This window comes from Pseudorca crassidens, chromosome 14, assembly GCF_039906515.1.
Source record: "Pseudorca crassidens isolate mPseCra1 chromosome 14, mPseCra1.hap1, whole genome shotgun sequence".
Lineage (NCBI taxonomy): Eukaryota > Metazoa > Chordata > Mammalia > Artiodactyla > Delphinidae > Pseudorca > Pseudorca crassidens.
Window position 1 is genome coordinate 48,862,011 of NC_090309.1, and position 21,323 is coordinate 48,883,333.

At 38.1% G+C, this 21,323-nt stretch overlaps 1 long non-coding RNA gene across 2 annotated transcripts in view; it reads left to right on the plus strand.

Annotated features, from left to right (window-relative positions):
• The window catches only part of LOC137205665 (uncharacterized), a 61,180-nt gene that overhangs the window by 22,641 nt on the left and 17,216 nt on the right, over positions 1-21,323 (plus strand). For both annotated transcript variants that reach the window (XR_010934245.1, XR_010934246.1), the window contains one exon: positions 21,230-21,292. This is a non-coding gene — a long non-coding RNA (uncharacterized lncRNA). The remainder of the gene's footprint in view (positions 1-21,229; positions 21,293-21,323) is intronic.

Below are 21,323 nucleotides of genomic sequence, written 5' to 3' on the forward strand. Positions count from 1 at the left end.
GAGCAATTTGGTAAATGGTGGTATTGTAAACTGAAATAAAAACTGGAGAAAAATAAAAAAGGTTGAGGAGGAGGGCCAAAAACAGAGTAGCAGAGATGTTGGATAGATGATGTGTTAAATTGCCAAGAATGATAACAGATATAGTGGTAGAAGAGAGCAAAGCAGTTGCTCATATTTAAGGAAATAGCAGGTTATGAGCAGTGGTCAGTGATGATAACAATAAGAAGGCCGGGCTTCCCTGGTGGCGCAGTGGATGAGAATCTGCCTGCCAATGCAGGGGACACGGGTTCGAGCCCTGGTCTGGGAAGATCCCACATGCCGCCGAGCAACTGTGCCCGTGAGCCACAACTACTGAGCCTGCGCGTCTGGAGCTTGTGCTCCACGACAAGAGAGGCCGCGACAGTGAGAGGCCCGCGCACTGCGATGAAGAGTGGGCCCCCGCTTGACACAACTAGAGAAAGCCCACGCACAGAAACGAAGACCCAACACAGTCTAAATAAATAAATAAATAAATATTTTTTTAAAAAAAAAACAATAAGAAGGCCTAGTGGAAAACAGAGTTCAACGTCACAAAACTACTTTGCTGACCTAATTTATTTTGGCTCAAAATAGGAAAAAAAAACAAAACAAAAAACCCTATGAAACCATTTGAATTAAATCTATGAAAAGAGATCTTGATACTTAAGTAGGTGGATCTTTTTAAAATGCTCTACCAACATAGTGTGTAAGTCAAAATACACCTTAGAGAACCTTTAATGTGTTGGCCTCCCTAAAGCTATTTCAAAGGGTCAGTGTTTTTTTGGTTGTTGTTTGTTTTGTTTTGTTTGTTTGTTTTAAAAGTAACTTCAGATAGCAGGTAAAGGGGGACCTTGAAACGAGATTAAGTTAAGCAAGTGAAAAAAGATCGGCCTAGATGAGTTCTGTCTGAGGTTCCATTTAATTCTCAACTCCACATGATTCTAGAAATATTTTTTGGGTTAATAAAAGGCATTAGCTATGTGAAAGATGGATGCTACTGTCACAGATTTTATGAAAATAATGCCAGTTCTCCTAGACAAAATATGATTTGAAGCTCGGAACTACGTAATATCAATAATGCCGATCCAATCTTTATCACACTGTGTATATATAATAGCAGTGGGTATTAAAATTAAAACAAGGTGTGTTTAGGACAGGCCTCGTTTATGCCTGTTTGGTTTAATTTGTATTAACAACGCCCTCTTTTGCTTTAAAAATTGTTCTTCTTTGGAAGATAAAGTATATGGTCATGCCAATTAAAAATAATATGTGGATCACCTTGCCAATTAAGGCAAAGAAGCAAATACTGAACAAAAATGCAAAGTCAAATGCAACACCACAGAGAATTTATTATGTTTCTTCTAAACATATGCCTACTACCAAAATAGGAGAAAGAAACTGGAGTAAGTTTGTTCCTTTCTCAGGGATGAAGTGAAATTCCATCTGCCCCATCTATCTATATGCTTGATTTGTGACAGGCAGTGCATATTAGTCATTAAGTCATGGGCATCAACAGAGAGATCTGGATTTAAATACAAACTTTGGCACTTTATGGCCGTGTGACTCTGGGTAAGTTACTTAACCTGCCTAAGCCTCACTTTCTCATCTGCAAGTTGGGAATGATAGGATCTTCCTTATAAAGTTGCCTAGTGTTAGAATTCCATAAATGAGAGATGATACCATTACAATAATCATTATCACCATTATCATTATTCTCATAATTATGATTATCATTTCATCTTCTCCAAGCCCCCTAGACAATGTTTCCTCAATTATCCCCTCTTCTTTCTAAACCAACTATTTCCCCTTCATACTTGCTCTATCATTACTTCCAATCTAAATACAAAACAGAATAAACAGAGTAAAACTATAAAACCCAACCCAATGGACCTTAGTTATCCTCTACCCCCGAGCAAAACAACTTTAGATGTTGTTGTCTCCTCTTTTTCCTCAATTTTGCACCCAATGCAGTTTGGTTTCTACCCATTCCCCTACTTTGAAACAGTTCTCCAAAGAGTAACCAAGGACTTAAAAATAGTGAAAGTGAATTGCTTCTCAATTTAATCTTACTTGACAACCTTCAATATTTGACATGACTGACCATAACCTTTTGTTCAAAACTCCCTTGGATTCCATGACATCAGCAGATTATCTCCCTGCATTCCTGGTCATTAACTCTTGATCTAAATTGTGAGATATACACATTCACTTGGATGTTTCATAAATACCTGAACCCCACTGGATTTAAAACCAAGCTCACCTTCACAGGCCTGTTTTTTCTCTATTACCTCCTATCTAATTAATAAAGTTTGAGAAGCCCCAAAATCAACCTAAATTCCTCTCTTCACATCACTATCTACAGCCAAATAAGTCCCACCAAAGTTTCCTCTTAAATATTCCTCAAGTCTATCTCTTCCTCTTCATTTTTACTGTGATTTCCACATGTCAAAATCTCTTTATTTCACACCCGGACTATTATATACAGTTTCCTAATCTGAAACTCCACCTCCAGCTCTGCTCCATTTCATACATTCTCCTTCTTACTGACACAGATATATAAAATGAAAACTTAAACATGCATATTAGAAACTTAAAATCCTCCAAAATTTTTCACAACACATATAAGCTGTATTTCAAATTCCCTGGCATGACCTACAAGAGCTGCCACTGCTCATAGAGCACTTTTGTGTAAATCAGACAAGGTTGACCTTCCTCAAATTAAGCACAAAAATAAGGATGTTTCTATTGCACAGCCTGGTCAATCATATACTATGACTCTTAGAAATCAATGGGAACCACTGCTATGCGAATCACTTACTCAGCTAGGCCAGAAACTGTCTGGGGAACTTTCTATGAATGTACATATGTGTTCCCACAACACTGGCCTGTTCCCTCACACCCTGGATGCCAAGATGTGTATGCCTCAGTGAACCTACCACTCCATGCATGCCCACCTCTATACCCTATCCTGTAGACAATGTGGCCAAATCAGGGGTGACACCAGACCTCCAAGAGTGACAGTGGGTGAAAGAAACCTTAGTGGATGTCCATAGTGAGATTAAGAAATGTCACAGCAGCATGCACCTATGTGTCCCAGTGTGCACTCCTTGCATAATTTTCTGAGCTTCTGTATGCCTAGCCTCCACTGTTTCCAGTTAGTATATGTCCATTGTGTGAATGTGTCCCCTTAAATTTTACACCTTCATACAATCAACCACTGCAGCCATACAGAGTGATTCTAAGGTTTCCATGCCAGGGCTCTATCTTTCCATCCATTGTTCATATCACCTGCTGCCTTGACATGTATGCTCTAGTATCAGTGAGCTGCTTATAAATTCAGCTCTAATGCCACAATTTAACAGTCCCACATCTTCACTCATGCCTCTCCCTCTCTTTGAAATTCCCTCACTCCTCCCCTTTGTGTGCTTAAATTCTTCTTTATTTTGAAGATTAAGCCCAGGAATCATCTGTTTTACAAATTGCTTTCTGAAATTCACACACATACACACACACTTGCATGTACTTGACAGAGCAGACCAATCTTGCAGTTTCCTACATTCCACGGCACCTTGTTCCTATTTCCACATGATATGTATTAATGCAAAATTATCTCTTCCTGTATGCCTCCAAAAACTAGTTTTTATGCTATTTGGATAGTTCAAGTATCTTAGTTCTTTTTATACTCTAGACTTAGCACCATTTTTGCCAACAAAGTAGGTGTTGAATAAAAATTTGATGATACCAACTAAAGAGGCGGTAGGGAATGGTACTTCAAGTCCAGTTATTTTGTAAAGCAAGCTCAATTGATGAGTGCTGAAAAACTATTAATTCCAGCATTAGCAAGGCCCCATTGAGGACTGGATACATGCTTTTCTCTTTCTTGTAAACATTTTAAAAACAGAAATCAAGCATGCATATAGAAAAAGTGCACAAATCTTAATTTGTGCATCTTGATGCATTACCGAAGGTGAACATACCCACATTCCCAGCTCCTAGGGAAGGATATAGAATATTACCAGCACCACAGTAGTCTACGTCATGCTTACTACCTGTCTTTTCTGCTAAAGGTAAATATTCTTTTGCTATCATAAGGTTAGTTTACATGATTTTGAATTTTATGTACTGGAATAATATTGCATGTGTAATTTTATGTATGGCTTCCTTCACTCAATATTTTATTTGTGAGATTTAGTCAGGTTGTGTTAAATCATTCTCCTTGCCCTAGAGAATCCCACTATATGATTATGCCACAGTGTATTTATCCATTCTATTCTTGATGGAAATTTTGTTTTTTACCAATATTTGATGACGGTAAGTAGGACTGCTATGCCTATTCTTGTACATGTCATTTGGTGAACATATGCACCTCCTTTTGGTGGGTATATTCCCAGGATTGCTGGATTAGAGTATGTATATGTTGAGCTTTAGGAGATGTTGCCAACCATTTCCCAAAGCTGTAGTACCAACTTACACTCCTACAAGCAATATATGTGAGATACAGTCTCTTCATGTACTCACTAGCACTTTATATTGTGAGCTAATTTTTTAAAATTTATTTATTTTATTTATTTATCTTTGGCTGCATTGGGTCTTCATTGCTGCACGTGGGCTTTCTCTAGTTGTGGCAAGTGGGGGCTAATCTTTGTTGTGGTGCGCAGGCTTCTCATCGTGGTGGCTTCTCTTGTTGCAGAGCACCAGGTCCAGGCACACGGGCTTCAGCAGTTGTAGCACATGGGCTCAGTAGTTGTGGCTCGTGGGCCCTAGAGTACAGGCTCAGTAGTTGTGGCGCACAGGTTTAGTTGCTCCACGGCATGTGGGATCTTCCCGGACCAGGGCTTGAACCTGTGTCCCCTGCATTGGCAGGTGGATTCTTAACCTTCCCAAGCACCACAAGGGAAGCCCCTGTCAGCTAATTTTTTGAAACAGACTCTTTTAGAGCAGTTTATGTTCACAGCAAAATTGATAAGAAAGTACAGAGTTCCTTTATACCCCTTGCTCCCACATGTGAACATTACCACCTAAAGTCCATAGTTTATGTTAGAGTTCATTCTTGGTGTTGTACATTCTAAAGTCTAAAGTTAACAGACTATTTTTTAGAGCACTTTTAGGTTCATGGCAAAATTGAACAGGGGGTACAGAGATTTCCCATTTTACCCCCACCTCATACAAATAATCTCTCTCATTATCAAAATCCCACACTAGACACAGCAAAGGACACAATTTAAAGAGTGAAAACACAAACTATGGAATGGGAAAAAATATTTGAAACCATATAACTGATAAGGGGTTAATATCCAAAGTGGATAAGGAAATCCTATAACTCAATAGCAAAAAAACTCAAATAACCCAATTAAAAATGGGCAAAGAACTTGAATAGACATTTCTCCAAAGAAGACATACAAATACACAATAGGTTTATGAAAAGATGCTCAACAGCACTAATAATCAGAGAAATGCAAGTCAATTCTGCAATGAGATACCATTGTTAGGATGTGTATTATTAAAAATCAACAAAAGATAATGATTATTGGCCAGAACATGGACAAACTGGAACGCTTAAACTATGTTGATGTTGGTGGGAATATAAAATGGGGCAGCCACTATGGAAAACAGTATGGAGGTTTCTCAAAAAATTAAAAATAGAACTATCTTGGAATCCAGCAATCCTACTTCTTCATATTTATCCATAAGAATTAAAATCAGGATCTTAAAGATATGTTCATTGCAGCAGTGCAGCATTATTCATGGCAGCCAAGATGCAGAAACAACCTAAAGGTCTATCAACAGATGAGTAGATTTTTTTTTAATGTGCTACATTCATACAATGGAATATTGTTTAACCTTAAAAAAGACGAAAACTCTGTCACTTGCAACAACCTGGGCAAACTCTGAGGACATCATGCTCAGTGAAACAAGCCAGTCACAGAAAGAAAAATACTGCATGATTCTACTTGTATGAAACATCTAACATAGTCAAAGTCATAGAAGCAGAGAATAAAATGTTGTTTGCCAGGGGTTGGAGGAATGAAGAGATGCTGTTGAATGGATAGAGAGTTTCAGTTTTGCAAGATGAATAATTTCCAGAAATCTGAACAACATCATGCCTATAGTTAACAACACTATTGCACACAAACGTTTTTTAAGAGGGTAGATCTCATGTTAAATGTTCTTACCACAGTCATAGTATTACTAGCAAGAATATCATTCCAAACCAGAGTAGTACATTTTTGTTGTCAGTCACTTTTATTCCTTTTGGTATGCGTGTTTCTCACTGTTGTTTAATTTGAATTTTTCTGATGACAATGTTGAGTATCATTTTATGTATTTATTGGTCATTTGGGTATCCTCTTTTGTAACATCTCTCTTTAAATCTTTTGTTCAAATTGTTCAATAGATGATTTTTTTTCCTGAATAGATTTTTAGAAATTATTTGTATAATCTGGATATGAGTCCTTTATGGAGTGATGCTTTGGAAATGTTTTCTCTAACTTCCACATATTTATCCTACACCCCAAAACATTTGGATTATCTGGGGGATGTTTCTATTATCTGTTCTTGTTTGTTTTCTACATCACCTGGTGCTGCTTTCTGTCACGGCTAATAATTCTTTATTGAATGCTGTACACTAAGATAAAAAATCATAGTGACCCTGGATGGTGTTATCTGCCTCTGGGGAAGGTTTAATATTCCTTTATTTTTAGGTGAGAAATTCTTTTATCATATTTAGAATCAAAATATCCCTTAAAATATTTACATTTTACAGTAAAAAGGATAGCAAAACACAAGATCATGTACAAGCTTAAGTATTCAAGTTTCTGAAGAGCCAAAAAGGAAAAGGAAAATAGTGGACTACCACAAAGCTGCAGCACGGAAATAAATGCCTTTAATATGTGCAGATTAAAGCAATAAATGTACTCCTTGGGTTTCTGATTCTTGGTCTAAAACTGCTTGACTAAATGATTAATATAATCCAATTACGAAGGTGCTTGGCATTCTGTTGCTCCTCTACAGTTTCTTTAAAAATAGTGCAATTGAGAAGCAAGAAGAACTACAATCCTGCAGCCTGTGGAAAAATAACTACATTCACAGAAAGATAGACAAGATGAAAAGGCAGAGGGCTATGTACCAGATGAAGGAACAAGATAAAAACCCAGAAAAACAACTAAATGAGATGAAGATAGGCAATCTTCCAGAAAAAGAATTCAGAATAATGATAGTGAAGATGATCCAGGACTTCAGAAAAAGAATGGAGGCAAAGATCAAGAAGATGCAAGAAATGTTTAACAAAGATCTAGAAGAATTAAAGACGAAACAAACAGAGATAAACAATAACTGAAATGAAAACTACACTAGAAGGAATCAATGGCAGAATAACTGAGGCAGAAGAATGGATAGGTGACCTGGAAGACAGAATGGTGGAATTCACTGCTGCAGAAAAGACTTAAGAAAAAAGAATGAAAAGAAATAAAGACAGCCTAAGAGATCTCTGGGACAACATTAAATGCAACAACATTTGCATTATACGGGTCCCAGAAGGAGAAGAGAGTGTGAAAGGACCAGAGAAAATACTTGAAGAGATTATAGTCAAAAACTTCCCTAACATGGGAAAGGAAACAGCCACCCAAGTCTAGGAAGCACAGAGAGTCCCATACAGGATAAACCCAAGGAGAAACACGCCAAGACACACAGTAATCAAATTGGCAAAAATTAAAGACAAAGAAAAACTATTGAAAGCAGCAAGAGAAAAATGACAAATAACATACATGGGAACTCCCATAAGGTTAAGAGCTGATTTCTCACCAGAAACTCTACAAGCCAGAAGAGAGTGGCATGATATACTTAAAGTGATGAAAGGGAAGAATCTACAACCAAGATTACTCTACCCAGCAAGGATCTCATTCAGATTAAATGGAGAAATCAAAAGCTTTACAGACAAGCAAAAGCTAAGAGAATTCAGCATCACCAAACCAGCTCTACAACAAATGCTAAAGGAACTTCTCTAAGTGGGAAACACAAGAGAAGAAAAGGACCTACAAAAACAAACCCAAAACAATTAAGAAAATGGTCATAGGAACATACGTATCGATAATTACCTTAAACTTGAATGGATTAAATGCTCCAACCAAAAGACACAGGCTTGCTGAATGGATACAAAAACAAGACCCATATATATGCTGTCTACAAGAGACCCAGTTCAGACCTAGGGACACATACAGACTGAAAGTGAGGGGATGGAAAAAGATATTCCATGCAAATGGAAATGAAAAGAAAGCTGGAGTAGCAATACTCATATAAGATAAAATAGACTTTAAAATAAAGAATGTTAGAAGAGACAAGGAAGGACACTATGTAATGATCAAGGGACCAATACAAGAAGAAGATATAACAATTATAACTATATATGCATCCAACATAGGAGCACCTCAATACATAAGGCAACTGCTAACAGCTCTAAAAGAGGAAATCGACAGTAACACAATAATAGTGGGGGAATTTAACACCTCACTTACACCAATGGACAGATCATCCAAACAGAATATTAATAAGGGAACACAAGCTTTAAATGACACAATATACCAGATAGATTTAATTGATATTTATAGGACATTCCATCCAAAAACAGCAGATTACACTTTCTTCTCAAGTGTGCATGGAACAATCTCCAGGATAAATCACATCTTGGGTCACAAATCAAGCCTCAGTAAATTTAAGAAAATTGAAATCGTATCAAGCATCTTTTCTGACCACAATGCTATGAGATTAGAAATGAATTACAGGAGAAAAAATGTAAAAAACACAAACATATGGAGGTAAACAATACGTACTAAATAATAAAGAGATCACTGAAGAAATCAAAGAGGAAGTCAAAAAATACCTCGACACAAATGACAATGAAAACACGTCAATCCAAAATTATGGGATACAGCAAAACCAGTTCTAAGAGGGAAGTTTATAGCTATACAAGCTTACATCAAGAAACAAGAAAAATCTCAAATAAGCAATCTAACCTTACCCCTAAAGGAACTAGAGAAAGAAAAACAAACAAAACCCAAAGTTAGCAGAAGGAAAGAAATCATAAAGATCAGAGCAGAAACAAATGAAATAGAAACACTTAGGTTGCTTCCATGTCCTGGTTATTGGAAATAGAGCTGCAATGAACATTGTGGTACATGACTCTTTTTGAATTATGGTTTTCTCAGGGTATATGTCCAGTAGTGGGATTGCTGGGTCGTATAGAAGTTCTATTTTTAGTTTTTTAAGGAAGCTCCATACTGTTCTCCATAGTGGCTGTATCAATTTACATTCCCACCAACAGTGCAAGAGGGTTCCCTTTTCTCCACACCCTCTCCAGCATTTATCGTTTGTAGATTTTTTGATGATGGCCATTCTGACCTGTGTGAGATGATATCTCACTGTAGTTTTGATTTGCATTTCTCTAATGATTAATGATGTTGAGCATTCTTTCATGTGTTTGTTGGCCATCTGTGTATCTTCTGTGGAGAAATGTCTATTTAGGTCTTCTGCCCATTTTTGCATTGGGTTGTGTGTTTTTCTGATATTAAGCTGCACGAGCTGCTTGTAAATTTTGGAGACTAATCCTCTGTCAGTTGCTTCATTTGCAAATATTTTCTCCCATTCTGATGGTTATCTTTGCATCTTGTTTAAGGTTTCCTTTGCTGTGAAAAAGCTTTTAAGTTTCATTAGGTCGCATTTGTTTATTTTTGTTTTTATTTCCATTTCTCTAGGAGGTGGGTCAGAAAGGATCTTGCTGCGATTTATGTCATGGAGTGTTCTGCCTATGTTTTCCACTAAGAGTTTAATAGTGTCTGGCCTTACAAAAACAATAGCAAAGATCAACAAAACTAAAAGCTGGTTCTTTGAGAAGTTAAACAAAATTGATAAACCATTAGCCAGATGCATCAAGAAAAAGAGGGAGACGACTAAAATCAGTAAAATTAGAAATGAAAAGGGGAAGTTACAACAGACACCACAGAAATACCAAGCACCGTAAGAGACTATGACAAGCAACTCTATGCCAATAAAATGGACAACCTGGAAGAAATGGACAAATTCTTACCAAGGTATAACATTCCAAGACTGAACCAGGAAGAAATAGAAAATATGAACAGACCAATCACAAGTAATGAAATTGAAACTGTGATTAAAAATTTTCCAACAAACAAAGTCCAGGACCAGATGGCTTCACAGGCAAATTCTATCAAACATTTAGAGACGAGCTAACAACCATCCTTCTCAAACTCTTCCAAAAAATTGCAGAGGAAGGAACACTCCCAAACTCATTCTATGAGGCCACCATCACCCTGATACCAAAAACAGACAAAGATATTACAAAACAAGAAAATTACAGACCAATATCACTGATGAATACAGATGCAAAAATCCTCAGCCAAATACTAGCAAACAGAATCTAACAACACATTAAAAGGATCACACACCATGAGCAAGTGGGGTTTATCCCAGGGATGAAAGGATTCTTCAATATAAGCAAATCAATCAATGTTATACACCATATTAACAAATTGAAGAAGAAAAACCATATGATCATCTCAATAGATGCAGAAAAATCTTGTGACAAAATTCAACACCCTTTTATGATAAAAACTCTCCAGAAAGTGGGCATAGAGGGAAACTCCTTCAACATAATAAAGGGCATATATGACAAACCCACAGCAAACATCATTCTCAATAGTGAAAAACTGAAAGCATTTCCTCTAGGATCAGGAACAAGACAAGGATGTCCATTCTCACCATTATTATTCAACATAGTTTTGGAAGTCCTAGCCACGGTTATCAGAAGAAAAAGAAATAAAAGGAATACAAATTGGAAAAGAAGAAGTAAAACTGTCACTGTTTGCGGATGACATGATACTATACATAGAGAATCCTAAAGATGCCACTAGAAAACTACTAGATCTAATCAATGAATTTGGTAAAGTTCCAGGATACAAAATTAATGCACAGAAATCTCTTGCATTCCTATACACTAATGATGAAAAATCTGAAAGAGAGGGCTTCCCTGGTGGTGCAGTTGTTGAGGGTCCGCCTGCCGATGCAGGGGACACGGGTTCACGCCCTGGTCCGGGAAGATTTCACATGCCGCGGAGTGGCTGGGCCCATGAGCTATGGCCGCGGAGCCTGCGTGTCCGGAGCCTGTGCTCTGCAATGGGAGAGGCCACAACAGTGAGAAGCCCGCATACCGCAAAAAAAAAAAAAAAAAAAAAAATCTGAAAGAGAAACTATGGAAACACTCCCATTTACCATTGCAACAAAAAGAATAAAATACCTAGGAATAAACCTACCTAGGGAGACAAAAGACCTGTATGCAGAAAACTGTAAGACACTGATGAAAGAAATTAAAGATGATACCAACTGGGCTTCCCTGGTGGCGCAGTGGTTGAGAGTCTGCCTGCCAATGCAGGGGACACGGGTTTGTGCCCTGGTCCGGGAAGATCCCACATGCCACGGAACGGCTGTGCCTGTGAGCCATGGCTGCTGAGCCTGCGCATCCGGAGCCTGTTGCTCTGCAACAGGAGAGGCCACAACAGTGAGAGGCCCGCATACCACAAAAAAAAAAAAAAAAAAAAAAGATGATACCAACTGATGGAGAGATATGCCATGCTCTTGGATTGCAAGAATCAATATTGTGAAAATGACTATACTACCCAGAGCAATCTACAGATTCAATGCAATCCCTATCAAATTACCAATGGCAGTTTTTAGAGAACTAGAATAAAAATTCTTAAAATTTGTATGGAGACACAAAAGACCCCGAATAGCCAAAACAGTCTTGAGGAAAAAAAACGAGTGGAGGAATCTGTCTCCCTGACGTCATACTATACTACAAAGCTACAGTCATCAAGACAATATGGTAGTGGCACAAAAACAGAAGTATAGATCAATGGAACAGGATAGAAAACCCAGAGGTAAACCCATGCACCTATGGTCAACTAATCTATAACAAAGGAGGCAAGGATATACAATGGAGAAGAGACAATCTCTTCAATAAGTGGTGCTGGGAAAACTGGACAGCTACATGTAAAAGAATGAAATTAGAACACTCCCTAACACCATACACAAAAATAAACTCAAAAGGGATTCAAGACCTAAATGTAAGACTGGACACTATAAAACTCTTAGAGGAAAACATAGGAAGAACACTCTTTGACATAAATCACAGCAAGATCTTTTTTGATCCACCTTCTAGAGTAATGGAAATAAAAACAAAAGTAAACAAATGGGACCTAATGAAACTTAAAAGCTTTTGCACAGCAAAGGAAACCATAAACAAGATGAAAAGACAGACCTCAGAATGGGCAAAAATATTTGCAAATGAATCATCAGACAAGGGATTAATCTCCAAAATATATAAACAGCTCATGCAGCTCAATATTAAAAAAAAAAAAATCCAAAAATGGGCAGAAGACCTAAAGAGACATTTCTCCAAAGAAGACATACAAATGGCCAAGAGACACATGAAAAGCTGCTCAATATCACTAATTATTAGAGAAATGCAAATCAAAACTACAATGAGGTATCACCTCACACCAATTAGAATGGGCATCATCAGAAAATCTACAAACAACAAATGCTGGAGAGGGTGTGGGGAAAAGGGAACCCTCTTGCACTTTTGGTGGGAATGTTAATTGATAGAGCCACTATGGAGAACAGTATGGAGGTTCCTTATAGAACTAAAGATAGAATTACCATATGATCCAGCAATCCCACTACTGGGCATATACCCAGAGAAAACCATAATTCAAAAAGACACATACACCCCAATGTTCATTGCAGCTCTATTTACAATAGCCAGGTCATGGAAGCAACCTAAATGCCCATCGATAGACGAATGGATAAAGAAGTTGTGGTACATATATACAATGGAATATTACTCAGCCATAAAAAGGAACGAAATTGGGTCATTTGTAGAGACGTGGATGCATCTACAGCCTGTCATACAGAGTGAAGTAAGTCAGAAAGAGTAAAACAAATATCATATATTAATGCATATATGTTGAACCTAGAAAAATGGTACAGATGAACCAGTTTGTGGAGCAGAAATTGAGACACAGAAGTAGAGAACAAACGTATGGACACCAAGGGGGGAAAGAGGCGGGGGTGGTGGTGGTGGTGGTATGATGAACTGGGAGATTGGAATTGACGTGTATAAAATGGATGACTAATAAGAAAAAAAAACAAAAAACAACAGTGCAATTTAAAACAGACTTACAGAGTACACGCTACCCTCAAATTAGTCATTATATAAATGACATTCACTAGAGGCAGTAAATGTATTCCATAGTTAACCATATTTACAAATTAAGGAATAAAACTATAATTTCTAAGCCTTTATTGCATATTAATAAAACAAATCTTTGAATATACAGCAATGCAAAACTTTTAAAAATATTAACATCAGATAGAATATAAGCAGATCACTTTGACTCTGTGAATGTTAGTCTGTTTCTGCTTTGCCTTTTTCTCCTAGAGGATAACCCTTCTGAGATTTTAATTGAATGCCCGGCTGTGTATCAGGTCTCTCTCCCTTGGCAGGTCCTCTACGCCAAATTTTGTCTCCCCAACCCCGTGAGACTGCTAACTTCCTGCTTCCATGTTTAGCCTCTTAGAAGTCACTCCCTGCTTGGTTTCTTGCTGTCTCATCCCAAGCAGGTGTAACCTGCTATGCCATTGCCTTAAGAAGATATTGAATGTGGAACTTCAAGTTCACTTCTCAGTTGTTCCCTTTTCTCCAGCGTCTTGTCTTCTTAAATCCTGGCCATCTGGTAGCCCTGAACTCAATTTTCATCTCCCCCACTTAATGAAACAGCTGCAATTTCTAGCCCCCTACATTTTGTTCTGTCTCTATGGCCCATGCTGCAAATCAACAAATACTCAAAGGGAAAATGAGTGAAAATGTAGAACTCTCCTCAGTATGTACAAGTTTCCTTCATGTGCAAGTCATCTCCATGATCTTTAAGAAGGTGAGTTATGCCTAATATTTGTACACATTAAAGACATAAGAATTAAAAACATACAGAGGGCTTGCTATGTTTAAAAAGTAAAGAATAATCAAACATAAGTGAAATACTTCCACATTGTATGCCCTTTCCTCAACTTGCCTAATTTCTCCCTATCCTTTAAGACTCAAATGCCCCTCCTTCCATGATTTCTTTTCAGATCCCACCAGTCAGTGTAGATCCCACCAGTCTGTCTGTACATCTTTTATTCTATTTGTAGAAATAAGTGCACCTTTTCTGGGCTTTGCACTTTAGAGGGTCTATTTCTAGTCCCTTCCGGTCTGTGTCCCTCCCCAAGGGGCACATGCCCCTCATCTTAATCACACTCTGGGTACCCTGGACTACAGAATTACCTGCCCAAACAGCCCCAGGACCATTCCAGGACATGAATGCCTTTGACCTGGATCCATGCCAATGAAGGGGTAGAAATGGAAAACAGAGTGTGCATCAGTGGGTCCAAAATTTGGCCAGTGGGTGAATGCTTGTAGGTAAGGACAAATACAGATTAAATGCAGGAACACTTGGTTAAATTTGAATTTCAGATAAACAACAAAATATTGTGCAGGACATAGTTGTACTAAAAATAGATTTTGTTTTTGCATATTTGAAATTCATCTTTAACTGGGCATCGTATATTTTTATTTGCTAAACCTGGCAACTCTACTAGGAATGAGTGTCAACAAAGATGGTTTTGTAGGATAAGGTGTCTATCATGGGCATCTGAGGCCCCTCATATTAGAGGGTAGAGACAGGAGCTGAAAGAGCAGTAGACTAGGTTATGAGATAGTGGCCAAGGCTGGAGTCAGGGGTCCAGTACAGGCTCTCCTTGGGTGTCCACATTCTGGTGTAAAGCTCTAAGTCAGAGAATTCTAGCTTTGGATCTGGTCCTCCAGGTCGTTATGGAAATACACGTGTCCAGATAAGAGGCTAGAATGTATTCTCATTAGCTTGATTTATACGTTTTAAGCATGTAGAGTCTTGACAGATGGTTTGTGGGCCTGCATTTGCACTTTTGCGTAGACATTGGAAATGTGGGAGGCAGGGCTGCTTTCTCTGCTACAGGACTTAATCCGTACTTACGTTTGTGTTAGTTAATCTGCATATTCTGTTCAGTTTCCACTATTAAATCATACAAAAACACTAAGAAGCTTCAGGGTGGAAACTGACATTCTTCTTTCTGCTTACTGAGATACCTCTTGGAAATTGAGATGCATTTTATAGATGAGGAAATTGAGGTCAGGAAAGTAAAGTAGCTGAGCACACCTATCAGGTGTTAACAGCCCGGATTCAAAACGGAGAGTATAAAGCAGATCCTAGAGAATTGTTATACGTCATATTTATGCCTCACTTAGCTCATCTGCAAAATCAGAACAATAAATAGGGCCTCCTTATCCATTATCAAAAAGATTAAATGAGTTAATATATGTTAATAATGAGAAAGTTACTCAGAATATAACTAGCAGAAGACAAATTTTAGTTATTTTTTAGTTTGTGGTCTTGGGGAATAATGAAAACTTCCTACTAGGATATCCTAACTGACCCTACAGCAGCTAGCATCAAAAATGTTGCTAATTCAAATCTGTTCTTTTTCTTTTCCATGTCTCTTTCTGGGAAAACCCTGGAATTCCTTATCTGTGACTCTTAAAATGACTGCTCTGTGTTTACCAAGACCTCAAAAACATTTTTTGGTTTCCACTTTAAGAGAAAGAACTGCCTGAAAGCAAGTGAGAGGCATAAAATCTTCCAACAAGAGAAGGCAAGGAAATTTGAAAAGTTTGCATCTCAGTAATATAGCTGAGGAATGCAAGAAGGGAGTTTGAAAATAGAAAATATGCCTCTTTACAGAAAAACTACTTGCTACCCCAGGCTGTGTTCTTGCTTATAAGAGCTATACATGGATATCCTAATGGGCTTCTTTGTACTTTGACTACAGCATCTTTCTAAATAGATAAAGCATTTATTTAAAGAGAAAAATGGAAATTACTCTTTAATAGTTCCCCAAAAATGCTGATAAAAATCACTGGATGACTGAACTCTGCCAGGGTCTGAGACTCCTCACTTGACTGTTGTCTAGAGAAACTCAAGTCTTGTTCTTATCTAGTTTTCTGTCAGTCAGGAGGGATTGTTGACCCTGATAACTGTCTGCCAAATTCCACAAGGCTATAACTTTTTTGTGGATTCCAGTTATTCTGAGAACATCATCCATGGGAAGTTTTCCTTTTCTAAAGGCTGCTGCCCTTCACACACCTGGTACCATGTTATATGTCAAGCAATGAAAACGGGGGATAAAAGAATGTAAACAACTGTCTCTGCCTTCAAGGACCTGATGGTCTAATTGAAGACGCAAAATATTTATACCTAGGGCTTCCCTGGTGGCGCAGTGGTTGAGAGTCCACCTGCCGATGCAGGGGACACGGGTTCGTGCCCCGGTCCGGGAAGATCCCACATGCCGCGGAGCAGCTGGGCCTGTGAGCCGTGGCCACTGAGCCTGTGCGTCCGGAGCCTGTGCTCCGCAATGGGAGAGACCACAACAGTGAGAGGCCCGCGTACCACAAAAAAAAAAAAAAAAAAAAATTTATACCTGAAAACAATTTCAACTAATAGTATGAGATTCAGTGACCGAAATAGCATAGAAAGTAATGATGATGATAGTAATACAAAGTCTAACATTTGTGCATTTATGACACAGCAACTATTCTAAGCATTTTGAATATATTATTGCAAAGAAGGGTGTATTAGTTTCCTAGGACTGCTGTAACAAATTAGCAAACTAGGTGGCTTAAAATGACAGATATTTATTCCCCCACATTTCTAGAGAGTATGTCCAAAATCAAGGAGTCAGCAGGGCCATGATGCTTCTGAAGGCCTGAGGGGAGGATCCTTTCCTGCCTCTTGCTACCTTCTGATGGCTCCCACATTCCTTGGCGTTTCTTGAGGCAAAGCTGCATCATTCCAAACTCTGCTTTTGTCATCACATGGCCTTCTTTCCTGTGTCTATTTGTGTCCTCTCCTCTTCTTACAAGGACACCTTCATTGTACTTAAGGCCCACGCTAATCCAGTATGACTTCATCTTAATTACACCTGCAAAGATCCTATTTGCAAATAGGGTCATATTCTGAGGTTCTGGGTAGACATGAATTTCACAGGGACACTACTCAGTCCACCCAGACTGAGGCTAATTGGGACAAAAACCATCCCAATATTTTCATAGAGATATAGGCCCTGGAAGATGAGTGATTTTAGGCAAAGAAGAGCTAAGATATCCATTCATCAAGGATTTATTGAGCAAATGTTCTGTGCCAGGCACTGTGCTGGGATTCCATGGAGAGTCAACACTGTTTGTATTAGTATTTATTAGACTTGGCTTCATAGAAATGAAAAAGGGCAAATTTACAGAAGCTTAAATAAGATTGACGTTTTGTTTTAGTTTTATCTCTCCTAAGTAAGGTCCAAGGGTCGGCTATCCAGGACAGGTTTTGTGGCACCACAGCTCCATCAGGGACCCACACACCTGTCTCTTGGTACTGCCATCCTCAGAGCTGGCTTCCCTATTTCATATTCTAAGTCACCTCACAGTCCAGTATGGCTGATGGAGCTCCAGTAATCTTCTCTATATTTCAGACGAGCAGCAGAAAGGAGAGGGAGATAGTAAATTTTCCTAGCTGAGTCAATTTTATTGGAAGGTTTTCTCATAGCACTTCCCTTTTATAACTTAGACACTCGGTCACACAATTGCAAAGGAAGCTGGGCCTACTGCATTTCTGAAAAAAACATCAGGGTTCTGTTAAAAGAAAGGGGATAATGAATGTGGGAACTCTGTTTCTCAGTCCCCAATTCAAGGAGCTCCAAGTCCACTGGGGGAAGAGACTAAGTCAATAGATGTATTCATTTCCTTTTGCTACTGTAACAAATTGCCACAAACTTAAAACAACACAAATTTATTATGTTATAGTTCTAGAACTGAAGTTTAAAATGGGGCACAGCCTTACCAACATCTTCATTTTAGCCCAGTGAGATCCTTCTGGAGGCTCTAGAGGAGAAACCATTTCATTGCCTTTTCAGCTTCTGGAAGCTGTCTGCATTCCTTTGCTCGTGGCCCCCTTCTTCCATCTTTGCAGCCAGCAAGGTTGCATCTCTCTCTGACTTTGAACTCAGCTGGGAAAGGTTCTCCTCTTTTAAGGACTCATGTGATTAGCCTGGATAATCCAGGCTAATCTAACCATCTCAAGGTTCATGACATAATCACATTTGCAAAAGTGCCTTTTGCCATGTCAGGTAACATACACACAGGTTTCAGGAATTAGGACATGGACATCTTTGAAGAGGGCCATTATTCAGCCTACCACAATAGACAAAATGTCATAAAATAATTGTAACAATAAAGTTAGGAGAGGTTGATATAACAAAACCAAAAAATGAGTCCAGTCTCATCAATGATCATGATTTGTTAGGGGGGAAATGTTCCATGTGTAAAACAGAGGCTACGTATAAGGATTAAGAAGAAATTTATACAGAGGGAAAAAGAAGTGAAAATCAAGTAGTTCTTAAATATCAGGCCTGTCATAAAACATTAACTTGTACACAATGGAAAAGTATGCATGATTCTTGATTGAAGGAGTGATTTGATAAAACTGGTAATTTAGAAAGATAAATTCAGTAGTGAGCAGGAAAGAGAGCAGTTAACAGATTAAGGAGCTACTAAACAAATTTATGCTTAGCTGAGAGGTTTTTAATTAGGTTAGAGATGGAGGAAATTTTGAAAGACATAACAGGTAAGAAAAGTGAAGGCAAGTAAAAATTGACTGAGGTTTTAAATGTGAATGAGTGACAAGTGAGAATGGCAAAGAGAAAAAGTTCACAAGGTAGGGAAAACAACATGGTATATATAGTAAATATTTTCTTTAAGTAAAATTAATCCTTGTCTACTAAGCTTTATTAAAAAAAAAAACAAGACCTCCATTTTTTTGCATCTAAATAATGGCAAATAGTTAAAATGTCTTGCATTTTTGGTGAGTTAGTTGGGCTTAGTTGGCTCATACATTGGGCTCCCCTCCACTTTTTCCTAAAGGTGAGCATTTCCATTGACAAAAAATATATATATCAAGGTCCTGTTAGCAGACCCAGTCCATGAACATACCGAAACCCCAATTAGGTACACAGAGATCCAAGTAAAGCAGAAATAATGACAAATCTGGCCTATAAAACAATCCTTGGATGGAATAATGACTAAGCTACCATTGTTAAGATAGTTTATCTTAATTGGCTATAGTATATTCTTAAAGATTCAACTTCAGGGAGCATTCATATCAGGAACAAACCACAAATTCTTTATCTGATAAACCCTTGAGAAAAATTATGTGCATTAAATTGCACTTTGTGAAATCTATAAATTACCTGTTATGCTTTCAGAAAGAATGTTGGTACAATCAAATTTCAGTCATTTGCAAGTCATTCAGTCATGAGTATTTCCAGGATCATCTTTAAAACATGCTCTGCTGGGATCTGTCAGGCTTTTACAGTCCATGCAGCCTTCCAGAGACAACAGAAACATTTAAAGTAACTGCACAATGAAACTGCCAGAAGGACCAGAAAGGAACTGAGGTGTTTGTCCTCGTGAAGGAGGGAATGTAGCACCTAGAACAGTGAAAATGGAGTCACCAAATCACCCAGACTTTGAAAACAGTTGAGCAGGAATCCGACTGGAACTAAGATCCATTTACACAGATGGAAGCCGTAGCCAAAGGAATTTGAGCTACAATGTGAAGTCGTTTCCGTCCTTACGCTAATTTATTGATATTATGAGAAAATTAAATATTTTTATACATGTACACATAAGTAGACAATAGTTTGAATTATGTCTTAAAAACATGGTACCTGGGATCTTCTGAATGTACAGGCCAAGCTCTTAACCACCCACCAAATAAACCGAGCTTCTTTCATATTTTAAAGAAGCTCTAGGGTCAGACATTTCTGCTTCAAATAGTTTATCTATTAGAAGTATAAACTTGGGCAAATTATTAAACTTCTCTAAGCCTCAGTGTCCTTATTTTTATAATGAATATAATAAGAATATGTTCCTCATGGGTGTTTTGTGAGGGTTTAAAGAGATAATCCATGTAAAACACTTAGTAGAGGCTTGAAACGTAGTACTCAACAAATGGTAAAAATTCTGACATAAAAACTTCTGACAAAGCTTTCCAAAGAAAGAGTAGCAGCTTCCCCCCTCCCCCAATACAGAGAGAGACACAGAGACAGGGATATAAAGAGAAATATCAAAAAAGGAAAAAATCATTTCTATTTTCATACTGATGTATGATTTTATTCAGCTCAAATCCACCCGTCCCCAGCCAGCAGCTCTCAGCAGTTTACCAGTTTACCACCAAGCTGACAGCTGGGAGACTGCAGAGTTGGAGCTCCGCGTAAAATATTTTTGCTGTCAGTATAAATGAATATTTACCAGCCAATGGCTGTTGCAGCCCTTTGGCAGGGGGCATACAGGGGTAAATATTGGTTTTACCTTTGAAAACTAGAGGCTGTAATTATAAACCAGGAGTCCACATACCTTCAGTGAGTAGATTAATTAATTATAAAGCCTCATTAAAAGTCAAGCTACCCATTAGCATAACTAGCGATCCTATGAACTCTTGATTTATTAGAGCTGAGAAATTCTACCAGGATTTTTTTTAAGTTACAGTAAAGTGACTAATTACCAGCTGAGGACATTATCCCTTTGACTCTTCCGTGTTAGAAAATGTGCCACTGGTCAAGAAGAGGAGAGTGAGCATTTTATTCTTGGTGTCACGCTTTGGATTCATTATCCTCTCAGTGTTGGGAACCACATAATCCTGTCACAATAAATCACTTTCACTTTTAATGACTCATTAGAAAAACAGGTACTTATGATCAATGAGCTAAAGTGAGGCCAAAGTACTTCAAACAAGTGTTTGAAACACTTTTGTTTCAAAGACCCCAAAGCCAGGCTATAAAGAGATCCAAGAATCCAATGAGCTGACAAGTAATAGGATTCACTACTAGAGGAATGGATTGAGAGCTGGCAGGAAATTCAAAGCATTGTACAATCCAGTTCCCTGCCTTCAAGTAGGAAACTATCAAAAACTTGCCCAAGTTGGGGAAAACTCTAGTGTTATAGGGCTTCTCATTATGTCTGTTCCAGGTGAGTAAACTGCGATGGATTATGGAGACAGGTATCTTCAAGAACCAGGATGAGAATGGAAAGGTAAGAGTGGGAAATAGACTGAAGGGCTCCC